Genomic DNA, 10,884 nt, shown 5'->3' with positions numbered 1-10,884 from the left:
GGTCGTGGCCTGCGAGGGCACCTGGTTTGGGCTTTTATTTGATTTTTATGAATATAAAGTTATTCAAGGCCCGTTTCTCGTATACGGGATATATTTAGGAACGTTTGGGGTCACGTTAAGGGGTTTTAGGAGGGTTGTTATAGGTTAATAGTGGAGTGGTGTTGGGTTATGTTTGTCGAACTATAACAACCCTTCAAAATATTTCCTACACCCCTAATATATAATAAAATATCCCAATATGCCCTAAAATGTACCCCGTATGCGAAAACGGATCCCGAATACCTTTATTTTATTAAAAATAAAATAAAAACAAGAAAAATGAGCCTCTCGCGGGGTGCATAGCCTTTGGCTACCACCTACGCGGGTCGCGACATCAAGGGGATCAGGCCGAAACCCTAGGACGCCATGTGTCAGGTCACGTGTGGGGGCTACGAGTCGAATCAGCAACCCTAGGGCCTACCCTAGGGAGCCTCGCGGGCTGCGTAGCCCTTAGCTACGTCTAATGCGGGCCGCGTAAAACTCGAAATGCAACCCTATAAATTGAGGGCATCGGCTTCAGTTTTCGATCGCTCATTTCTTTTCTTTCTCACGAATTTCCACATAGATAAAGTAATTCTCGGGCATAACCCCTTAATTAATGAAGTGCTGCTCCGTTGTAAGTATCATAACCCCGGTTACATATTAGATACACTGCCCGATTGATCCAGGGTTCCGTAACGGCTGTCGTGGTTCTACCCGACATAGTCGTTGAAATGCCATCTCGGGGTGGGTATCATTAATATAAATATTGGGTTATTATACTAACACGTGTGCATTTGTGTAAATTATAGATAATCACCAGGAAACCCTTACAGAAAACCTAAGACAGTAATGCGAGTAATCTCCTTTTTGCAAATTGTTTTCACAAAACTCCACACAATTAATAATATATTAAACAGCTGTTGAGTATTTGTATTCTACAATTATCGTCGGTATGCTGGGGTTTTGTATACAAAATTTGTTACTACCTTGCGAGGAGTAACATGACCACAAGTCGGGTTGAAAGTACCATGGGTGGTAATTGAATAGATGGAAACAAATATAATTGCGCGACCGCCCTCAATACTGTACAATGGTCTTTATTAAACTTGATTAAACTGGGATTCACTCAGCAGTATTTCCCACGGACAAAATGTTTTTAAACGCGTTTCAGGTAACAAAATGTGAAAGCCAAATAGAAGCCAGCTGGACAGCACTGAAGGCTTGGAAAAGTGGCAATAAAGTTACCTAAAAATAAAGAGATGTTTTTATCAAATAAAATAGGGTTTATCCCTATGAAAATGTGTGTACTTGAAATTTGGGGTTTTTCCCAAGTGTTTAATATTATGAAAATGTGATATTTTACTCTGATAAATTGTTTCCTAACTACGGTCCTGATGTAAATTCCGCTGCCAAAATGGATAAAATACAGATACCACCAAAACTGGTCGCGGCCGCCCGTTCCCGGGTTTGTTAGGGGACGGGGGTTACGACAGAAGGTGGTATCAGAGCTAAGCCACTGATTCAGCCACAGAAGTGTTCTGCTGACACCAAAATATTATTCAATATGTTAGGAAATAAATTACGGAAATACGTGCATAATTGTATTTTTCTTGTTGTGTGTTATTTGACTATTTGTTAGTTTATAGTATGAGCGAACAAGGACCATCCGATGCGTACCGTCAATTGTCCGGTTCGCCTAGAAGCGAAGGCGCCTCTTCACAGCCTGCCCTCTCAGGGTATTCTACTGATAATGAAGAAGGAATATTCGTGTTTAAGGCTCAGTCTGAAGAGCCATTCCCTCCTAAAAAGAGAGGATGGTTCAGTAGGGGAGCACATGAGCGTAGCAAACGAATGAAAAAGTTTCAACAACAGAGAGCCCTAGCAGCCGCCAAAAGAGAGACAGATGCCCATGCCCAGGACATGATTAATAGGGGTTTAGCCAATTTCCATATCCTAGCAACCATTGCTGCCGACCCTAACCTGGAGCAACTGATAACACCCCAACCATAACCATTGTTCCCTAACCAGCCAATGGAAATAGAAAACAACCCAGAAAATCAAGTTGAAATGCATGATTTTAACCCAGAAGAGATACCTAGGGTACCAGCACCCAATCCCTTAGACCCAGATTATGACCCGTGGTGGGATGACAATAGGGATTATGTGCAAAGTTACCCCATACCAGAAGACATGCCCATGCCGAATCTAGGAGCTTACCCAGGTTTGGACCCTCTAGATCCCTACTATGATAGTGATCAATACACTAGGGAGATCTTAGAGAATCCTTACCCGTACCAGGAACCCTTGCCCTAGATTCCAAACCCAGTCCCAGCACCTGCACTCCCAATGAGTGCAGAAAATGTGCAAGAGCTCCGAACGTTTGGACAAGAGATTTTAGAGAGTAGCGAGAGAATGAGGCAGGTCGGAGAGCGACTCGTCTGGAAGTACGACGAACGCAATATGGATTTCTGGATGAATCCATATCCGTGAAGGTGATAGTGGAGGTGGTAATAATAATAATATAATAATATACAATATGCGTGTATGTTTGAAAAAAAAATCATAGCTATGAATGCCTACTAGTAGTGTAATCTTTATTTCAGTCGTATTGTAATTTTTAATTTCAGTACTGGTTTGTATTAGATGCATATAATATATAAGAAAAGAGTAAGTCGCAATGCTTGACGTTTTTGATCAACATGCGTGTTGTGTGATTGGTTGTATTAAATATTATCTTGTGATATTAATACATGGTAGAAAGGAAATTCTGCCATCCCAATGAAAAAGAACAGATAGCAAATAAGTTTCTCAACCTTAGAATGACTGGAGTAGATAGTAAGGGTTATACTACATTATTCTTTGAATATGCTCGAATAGTGCCAACCCTTGCATCACCTGAACCAGTATTGATCTCCCGTTACATCTGGGGATTAATCAGGGAGATTAGGCATGTAGTCAAGGCAGCTAGACCCCAAACCTTAGAAGAAGCTGTAGAACTAGCAAATACCTTGACAGATGAGTTAGTTCGTACACGAGAAGAAGATCAGAGGAGAAACCTAGCTCAAAGGCTTACTCAGGAATTCCGCTATGGTAATTCCAACTGTAGGAATGTAGGTTCTACCTCTGCACCCTACTGCAAGGCTTGCAAGAAGAAGCATTCGGGAAAATGCTCCACTTACTGCAATTTCTGCAAGATACCAGGACACAAGGAAGACGATTGTAGGAGGAAACCTAATAATGGGATGTGCTTCAACTGTGGAGAAAAAGGTCACATCAAGCCAAATTGCTCGAAACTAGTTCCAGCCATGGGTAACAAGAACACTAAAAATGCCAGAGCATTTGTTCTGACAGCAGATGAAGCCAAAATGATTCCGGACGTGATAGTTGGTACGTTTTTAGTTAATGATGTTTTTGATAAATAATTATTTGACTCTGGTGCGAACCAAAGTTTTATTGATACTTCGTTTTGCAAACTTCACAACCAACCATTAACTAAACTCCCACAAGAATGTTTAGTAGAAACAGCAAATGGGAAACCATTAAGATTTCTGAAATCTTGCAGGGAGCAAGAATAGAATTTTTAAACCAAAAGTTTATTGCAAACCTTTACCCCATGAACCTGGCAGGATTTGATGTTGTATTAGGAATGGATTGGTTAGTAACCATTAAAGCCAGTATTTTATGTGATCAAAAGTCAATTCAAGTAAATTCACCAAAGGGTGAAAAGATCACAATTAAAGGAGATAAACCATCTAGATCCACAAAATGCATCTCTGTGATGAAAACAACAAGTTGTATAAGAAAAGGATCTATAGTGTATTTGATTTCTATACTCACTAACACTAAAGGAAAAGAACTAAAGGATATTCCAGTAGTATCTCAGTTTTCAGATGTATTCCCAGAAGAATTACCAGGACTACCGCCAGACAGAGAAGTTGAATTCAAAATCCATCTGCTACCAGGAACAGCACCGATTGCCAAAGCACCCTACCGATTGGCACCCGCAGAAATGCAGGAACTGAAGAAACAATTAGACAAATTGTTGGAAAAAGGATTCATACAGCCAAGTTCATCACCATGGGGAGCACCGATATTGTTCGTTAAGAAGAAAGACGGATCTATGCGTATGTGCATTGATTACCGTGAATTGAACAAAGTCACGATTAAAAATCGGTATCCATTACCGAGAATCGATGATTTGTTTGATCAATTGCAAGGAGCTCGATTTTTCTCTAAAATCGGTTTACGCTCAGGATATCATCAATTAAAGGTACAGGAAGAGGACATTCCTAAAACCGCATTCAGAGCAAGGTATGGCCATTATGAATTTACTGTCATGCCATTTGGTTTAACCAATGCCCCAGCTGCATTTATGGACATGATGAACCGAATATGTAACCCATATTTGGATAAATTCATAATTGTTTTTATAGATGATATTCTCATCTACTCTAAGAGTAAAGAGGATCATGCAAAGTATCTGCACGCACTTCTAAGTTTATTAAGAAAAGAAAAGCTTTATGCTAAGTTTTCAAAGTGCTAATTTTGGTTAGAAAAGGTACAGTTTCTTGGACACTTAGTAGATCATGAAGGAATTCATGTGAATCCCACCAAGATCGAGGCAATTACCAAATGGAAAACCCCTGAGTCACCAACCGAGGTTAGAAGTTTCTAAGGATTGGCCGGTTATTATAGAAGATTTATTCGAGATTTTTCCAGAATAGCCATTCCCTTAACTAAGCTAACCTGTAAATCTGTTAAGTTTGAATGGGGACCAAAACAAGAAGAAGCCTTTAGAATTCTTAAGCAAAGATTAACCAACGCACCCATACTAGCGTTACCAGAAGGAACTGAAAACTTTGTAGTCTATTGTGATGCTTCTAAGTTAGGTTATGGATGTGTGTTGATGCAACGTCAAAAGGTTATAGCTTATGCATCTAGACAACTTAAGAATCATGAAGAGAATTATTCAACCCATGATCTAGAATTAGGAGCTATAATTTTTGCCCTGAAAATTTGGAGACATTACCTTTACGGTAGTAAGTTTACCATTTTCACCGACCATAAGAGTTTAAGGTATGTTTTTGGGCAAAAAGAGTTGAATATGAGACAAAGACGCTGGATGGAGATACTCAGTGAATATGATTGTAATATCCAGTATCATGCAGGGAAGGCAAATGTAGTGGCTGATGCTTTAAGTCGAAAGTGTCACGAAAAGCCAAAAAGGGTACGTTCTCTTAAATTAAATCTGCAAGTAGATTTAAATGAGCAAATTAGAAAAGCACAAGAATCAGTAATCAAGGATGATACTGAAAAGTTAAAAGGAATGATTAAAGAATTAGAACAAGGAACTGATGGAATTTGGAGATTTTATAAGAAAAGAATATGGATACCTAAATTAGGAAATTTACGTCACCGTGTATTAGAAGAAGCCCATAAGTCTAAGTATACAATGCATCCTGGAAGTGATAAGATGTATCAGGACTTAAGAAATAATTTCTGGTGGATAGGAATGAAAAAGGAGATAGCAGCTTATGTTTCTAAGTGTTTAACCTGTTCACAAGTCAAAGCTGAACATCAGAAACCCTTAGGTTTGTTACAGCAGTTAGAAATGCCAGTTTAGAAATGGGAATTGATAACAATGGATTGTGTTACCAAATTACCCAGAACAAGAAAAGGTAACGATACAATTTGGGTGATTGTAGACAGGCTAACTAAGTCGGCTCATTTTCTACCGATGAAGGAAACCTTCAGTATGGAACAGTTAGCTAAACTATATGTAAATGAAATAGTTTCATTACATGGAATTCCTTTATCAATTGTTTCTGATAGGGATAGCCGTTTTACCTCTCACTTTTGGACAAGTTTCCAAAAAGCAATGGGAATCAAGTTAAATCTAAGCACAGCTTATCATCCTCAAACGGACGAACAAAGCGAAAGGACAATTCAGACAATGGAAGACATGCTTAGAGCTTGTGTAATTGATTTCGGAGGTAATTGGGATGATCACTTACCATTAATAGAATTTTCTTATAATAACAGTTATCACACCAGTATCAATGCTGCACCATTCGAAGCACTTTATGGACGAAAGTGTCGAACCCCAGTCTGTTGGGCAGAAATTGGAGAAAAGCAACTATCTGGACCTGAGATAGTGCAAGAAACAACCGACAAGATCATTCAAGTCAAGGAACGACTGAAAGCAGCACGTGATCGACAAAAGAGCTACGCTGATAACAGACGCAAGCCATTAGAATTTCATGTAGGAGACAAAGTGTTTTTAAAAGTATCTCCTTGGAAAGGAGTAGTCAGATTCATCAAAAGAGGAAAGCTAAGTCCAGGTATGTTGGACCTTTTGAGATTATTAGAAGAATAGGACATGTAGCCTATCAACTACAACTGCCAGAGGAAATGGCAGGAATACATAACGTATTTCATGTATCTAATCTCAAGAAATGCTTAACTGATGAATCACTAATGGTACCTATTAAGGATATAGAGGTAAATGAACAGTTAAAATTTGTAGAAAGACATTTGCAAATTGAATACAGGAAAATTAAGAACCTCAAGCACAAGAGACTAGTTCTGGTCAAAGTGAAATGGGACTCCAAAAGAGGACCAGAATACACATGGGAACTTGAATCAGAAATGCGAAGGAAATACCCACACTTGTTCTAATAGATCTCGAGGACGAGCTCAAAAACAAGGTGGGGAGGATATAACAACCCTTCAAAATATTTTCCGACACCCCTAATATATATTAAAATATCCCAATATGCCCTAAAATATACCACGTATGCCAAAACGGACCCTGAATACCTTTATTTTATTAAAAATAAAATAAAAACAAGAAAAATGAGGCTCTCGCGGGGCGCGCAGCCTTTGGCTACCACCTACGCGGGCCGCGACAGCGAGGGGATCAGGCCGAAGCCCTAGGACGCCACGTGTCAGGTCACGTGTGGGGGCTACGAGTCAAATTACAACCCTAGGGCCTACCCTAGGGAGCCTCGCGGGCCGTGTAGCCCTTAGCTATGTCTTACGCGGGCCGCGTAAAACTCGAAATGCAGCCCTATAAATTGAGGGTGTCGGCTTCAGTTTCCGATCGCTCATTTCTTTTCTTTCTCATGAATTTCCACATAGATAAAGTAATTCTCGGGCATAATACCCCCTTAATTAACGAAGTTCTGCTCTGTTGTAAGTATCATAACCCCGGTTACGTATTAGATACGCTGCCCGATTGATCCAGGGTTCCGTAACGGCTGTCGTGGTTCTGCCCGACGTAGTCGTTTGAATGCCATCTCGGGTAGGGTATCATTAATATAAATATTGGGTTATTATACTAAGACGTGTGCATTTGTGTAAATTATAGATAATCACCAGGAAACCTTTACAGAAAACCTAAGACAGCAATGTGAGTAATCTCCTTTTTGCAAATTGTTTTCACAAAACCTCACACAGTTAATAATATATTAAACAGCTATTGAGTATTTTTATTCTACGATTATCATCGGTATGTTGGGGTTTTGTATACAAAATTTGTTACTACCTTGCGAGGAGTAACATGACCACAAGTCGGGTTGACAGTACCGTGGGTGGTAATTGAATAGATGGAAACAAATATAATTGCGCGACCGCCCTCAATACTGGACAATGGTCTTTATTAAACTTGATTAAAGTGGGATTCACTCACCAGTATTTCCCACTGACAAAATGTTTTTAAACGCATTTCGGGTAACAAAATGTGAAAGCCAAATAGAAGCTAGCTGGACAGCACTGCAGGCTTGGAAAAGTAGCAATAAAGTTATCTAAAAATAGATGTTTTATTAAATAAAATAAGGTTTATCCCTATGAAAATGTGTGTACTTGAAACTTGGGTTTTTCCCACGTGTTTAATATTATGAAAATGTGGTATTTTACTCTGATAAATTATTTCCTAACTACGGTCCTGATGTAAATTCCGCTACCAAAATGGATACAATACAGATACCACCAAAACTGGCCGCGGCCGCCCGTTCCCGGGTTTGTTAGGGGACGGGGGTTGCGACACGAATGGCAGTAAGTTGCGTAAACAATGGTTTTGGCCGATTGGAGGGATGTAGTACGGCAGTGGTAGTTATGGAGGTGAGAGGTGTAGCTGTCGTTATGGCGATGGATATTGTCACACCCTCAAATTCCACAAGCGGAGTATTACCGCGAGGCGTGTGACTGACCAGGATCATACCACCAATTATAATAAACATTAAATAAACTAAAGTAAACCAACGTCTAAAGTTCCCCAAACCAAAGTCCAAAACCAAGTTTAATAGTCAGCAGAACCATTTAAGTTCAAAACCAAAATATAAGTTTTAAATTTCATGAAGTTTTTCATGAACACGCAGCAGTTCATGTCCCACAACGACTCCTGCTCCAATGCAAGCTCCAGCTAAAAACCTAACGACCTGCAAGGCATGTAACAACGAGTCAACAACAAAGTTGAGCGAGTTCACAGTTGGTTGTCCATTTTAAAGTTGTTCCAAAACCATAAGTTCATTCGTAAACTATGAGTTAACCAATTCCTTGTTTCCCAAACCATAACCATAACCAGTGGGGGCTACCCCATGTTATGAACCACTAGACTAGTTATATACATTGGCATCCTTCCCAACCGAGGACGGAGGTACGTGTTCTACCCATCCGAGAATACGCAGGTTAAATGTAGTCGTCCTTCCCAATCCGAGGACGGAGGTACGTATTCTTCCCAATCCGAGAATACGCAGGTTTAGTGTAGGCGTTCTTCCCAATCCGAGGACGAAGGTACGTATTCTTCCCAATCTGAGAATACGCAGGTTTTGTGTAAACGTCTGATATGCACAAAATGAAACATATAAATTATATCAATTGTGGCATAAAACTGACTCAAACTACTGGGTTGAGGGTAACGTCACCTTCAAAAGAGGGGCCTACTACAATAACTAAGATAATCTCTTAAATAAGTGCAAAAGAGCGAAAATAATCAAAGGTTACACTAACACACGAGTTAGATCCAAGTGATTCATCTTGTCTATCTGTTTTTATTTGGCAAATGGATTTAAATAATCCCAACTCACTGTTATTGGCCAATAATAATCCCAACTCATTTAATCACCAATAATAATCCGAACTATTCACTTTTGTTTGTAAAATACTCCCAGTTAAAAAACACTAACTAGGTTAAAGTTAGGAGTCAAGTTTTTGGCGCCGTTGCCGGGGACACAAGGATTTTAAGAAAGTTAGGAGTCAACGGCCTAATCATTTGTTTTATTTTATTTTCTTTTTATTTTTTAGGATATTCTTAATTTTTCAGCTTCTGCAGAGCTCAGCACGGGCCGTGTCTGGTCGGACACGGGCAGTGCCCAGCAGTGTTACTGGCAGTTTTTAATTTTCCGAGTTACAGAAGGCTGACCACGGGGCCGTGTCGGTGCCACACGGGGCCGTGTCCAACTTTCCAGTAATAGGGATCCGGAAAACAATCACTGTAACTCCGACCACGGGCCGTGTTCACTGAGCACGGGGCCGTGGTGAACTTTCTGACCAACATTCTTTTTTGTTTTTGTTGCAGGACTTGGAACCAGACGCCACCTCTACGTAGTGTATGAGCTCCAGTTCTAATAAAGACATAAAAGAACCTCTAGAAGAACCCGAACGCTTTCTCAGAAAAAGACTAAAAGCTAAAAACCAAGATAAGGTTTCGGGAGACCCACTTCCAATGGCGGACCAAAGTACCCTCATGGATTACCTACGACCCACCGTAGGTAATCTCGGTGCCGCTATCAATGCACCGAATGTCGAAGCCAACAACTTCGAACTTCGGCCAGATTTGATACAGATGCTTCAAAACTCTGCAACCTTTCATGGGCTTGCGGACGAGGATCCCCATCTACATATTACTAATTTCTTAGAAATATGTGATACCTTTCGGATCGGAGCATCAAATGACACCATCCACCTTCGAATGTTTCCATTTTCACTAAAAGACCGAGCAAAAGCTTGGCATAACGCCCTCCCAGTTGGTTCGGTAAACACCTGGGATGAACTAGCCCAAAAATTTCTATATAAGTATTTCCCTCCGCTAAAACGGCTAAATTAAAGACTGAAATTAATACATACTCGCAAGAGGAGGGGGAATCCTTATATGAAACTTGGGAAAGGTTTAAGGAGCTATTACGAAAGTGTCCCCATCACGGTCTTGCGGTGTGGCAACAAGTATCCACTTTCTATAATGGATTGTTACCACATACTAGACAAACACTTGACTCTAGCTCCGGGGGACTTTTAGGTAATCGCTGCCCGCATGAAATATATAATCAAATTGAGAAATTGCTCAAACCAATTTCCAGTGGCACACTCCCCGAGGCAATAAATCTATTGCCCCGGGTGCCCATAAGGTTGATGAAAGCACTTCTTTACAAGCCCAAATCGAGGCCCTTTCTTCTAAAATTAAAAAGTTAGAGATGACAAAAACAGTCTCGGTTATGGCTTGTGAAGGGTGTGGTGGGCCACATGAAAATTGGAGTTGTGTGAAAGAAACAGATGATCAACCAGAATCGGTAAACTGCATTGATAATAGACCTAGGCCGTCGGGTCCTCCAACGGGCACCTACAACCAAGGATGGCGTAACCACCCTAACCTTGGTTGGAGAGAACCCGACAATAGTAGTAACCAACAAAGCCTAAATCAACGAACAAACTTTCAACAACCAAGAAATGAGTCACAAAATTTCCCTCAACAACAAGGTGGACGAGAAAGGCTTGAAGATACTATATCTGGCCTCATCTCCGACACTGAAAAGAAAAACTCGGATAGGTTTCTACAATTAGAATCAAATTTTAGAAATCAACAAGCTA

At 40.3% G+C, this 10,884-nt stretch overlaps 1 non-coding gene across 1 annotated transcript; it reads right to left on the bottom strand.

Annotated features, from left to right (window-relative positions):
• Positions 1–10,119: 10,119 nt before the first annotated feature.
• On the bottom strand, positions 10,120–10,226 carry LOC118480796. The gene has a single exon (XR_004863774.1). It is a non-coding gene; the product is annotated as a small nucleolar RNA R71 (small nucleolar RNA).
• Between the last annotated feature and the right edge of the window lie 658 nt (positions 10,227–10,884).

Source organism: Helianthus annuus, chromosome 7 (genome assembly GCF_002127325.2).
Source record: "Helianthus annuus cultivar XRQ/B chromosome 7, HanXRQr2.0-SUNRISE, whole genome shotgun sequence".
Lineage (NCBI taxonomy): Eukaryota > Viridiplantae > Streptophyta > Magnoliopsida > Asterales > Asteraceae > Helianthus > Helianthus annuus.
Note: the sequence above shows the minus strand (reverse complement) of the source record. Positions and strands in the feature narration are given on the sequence as shown.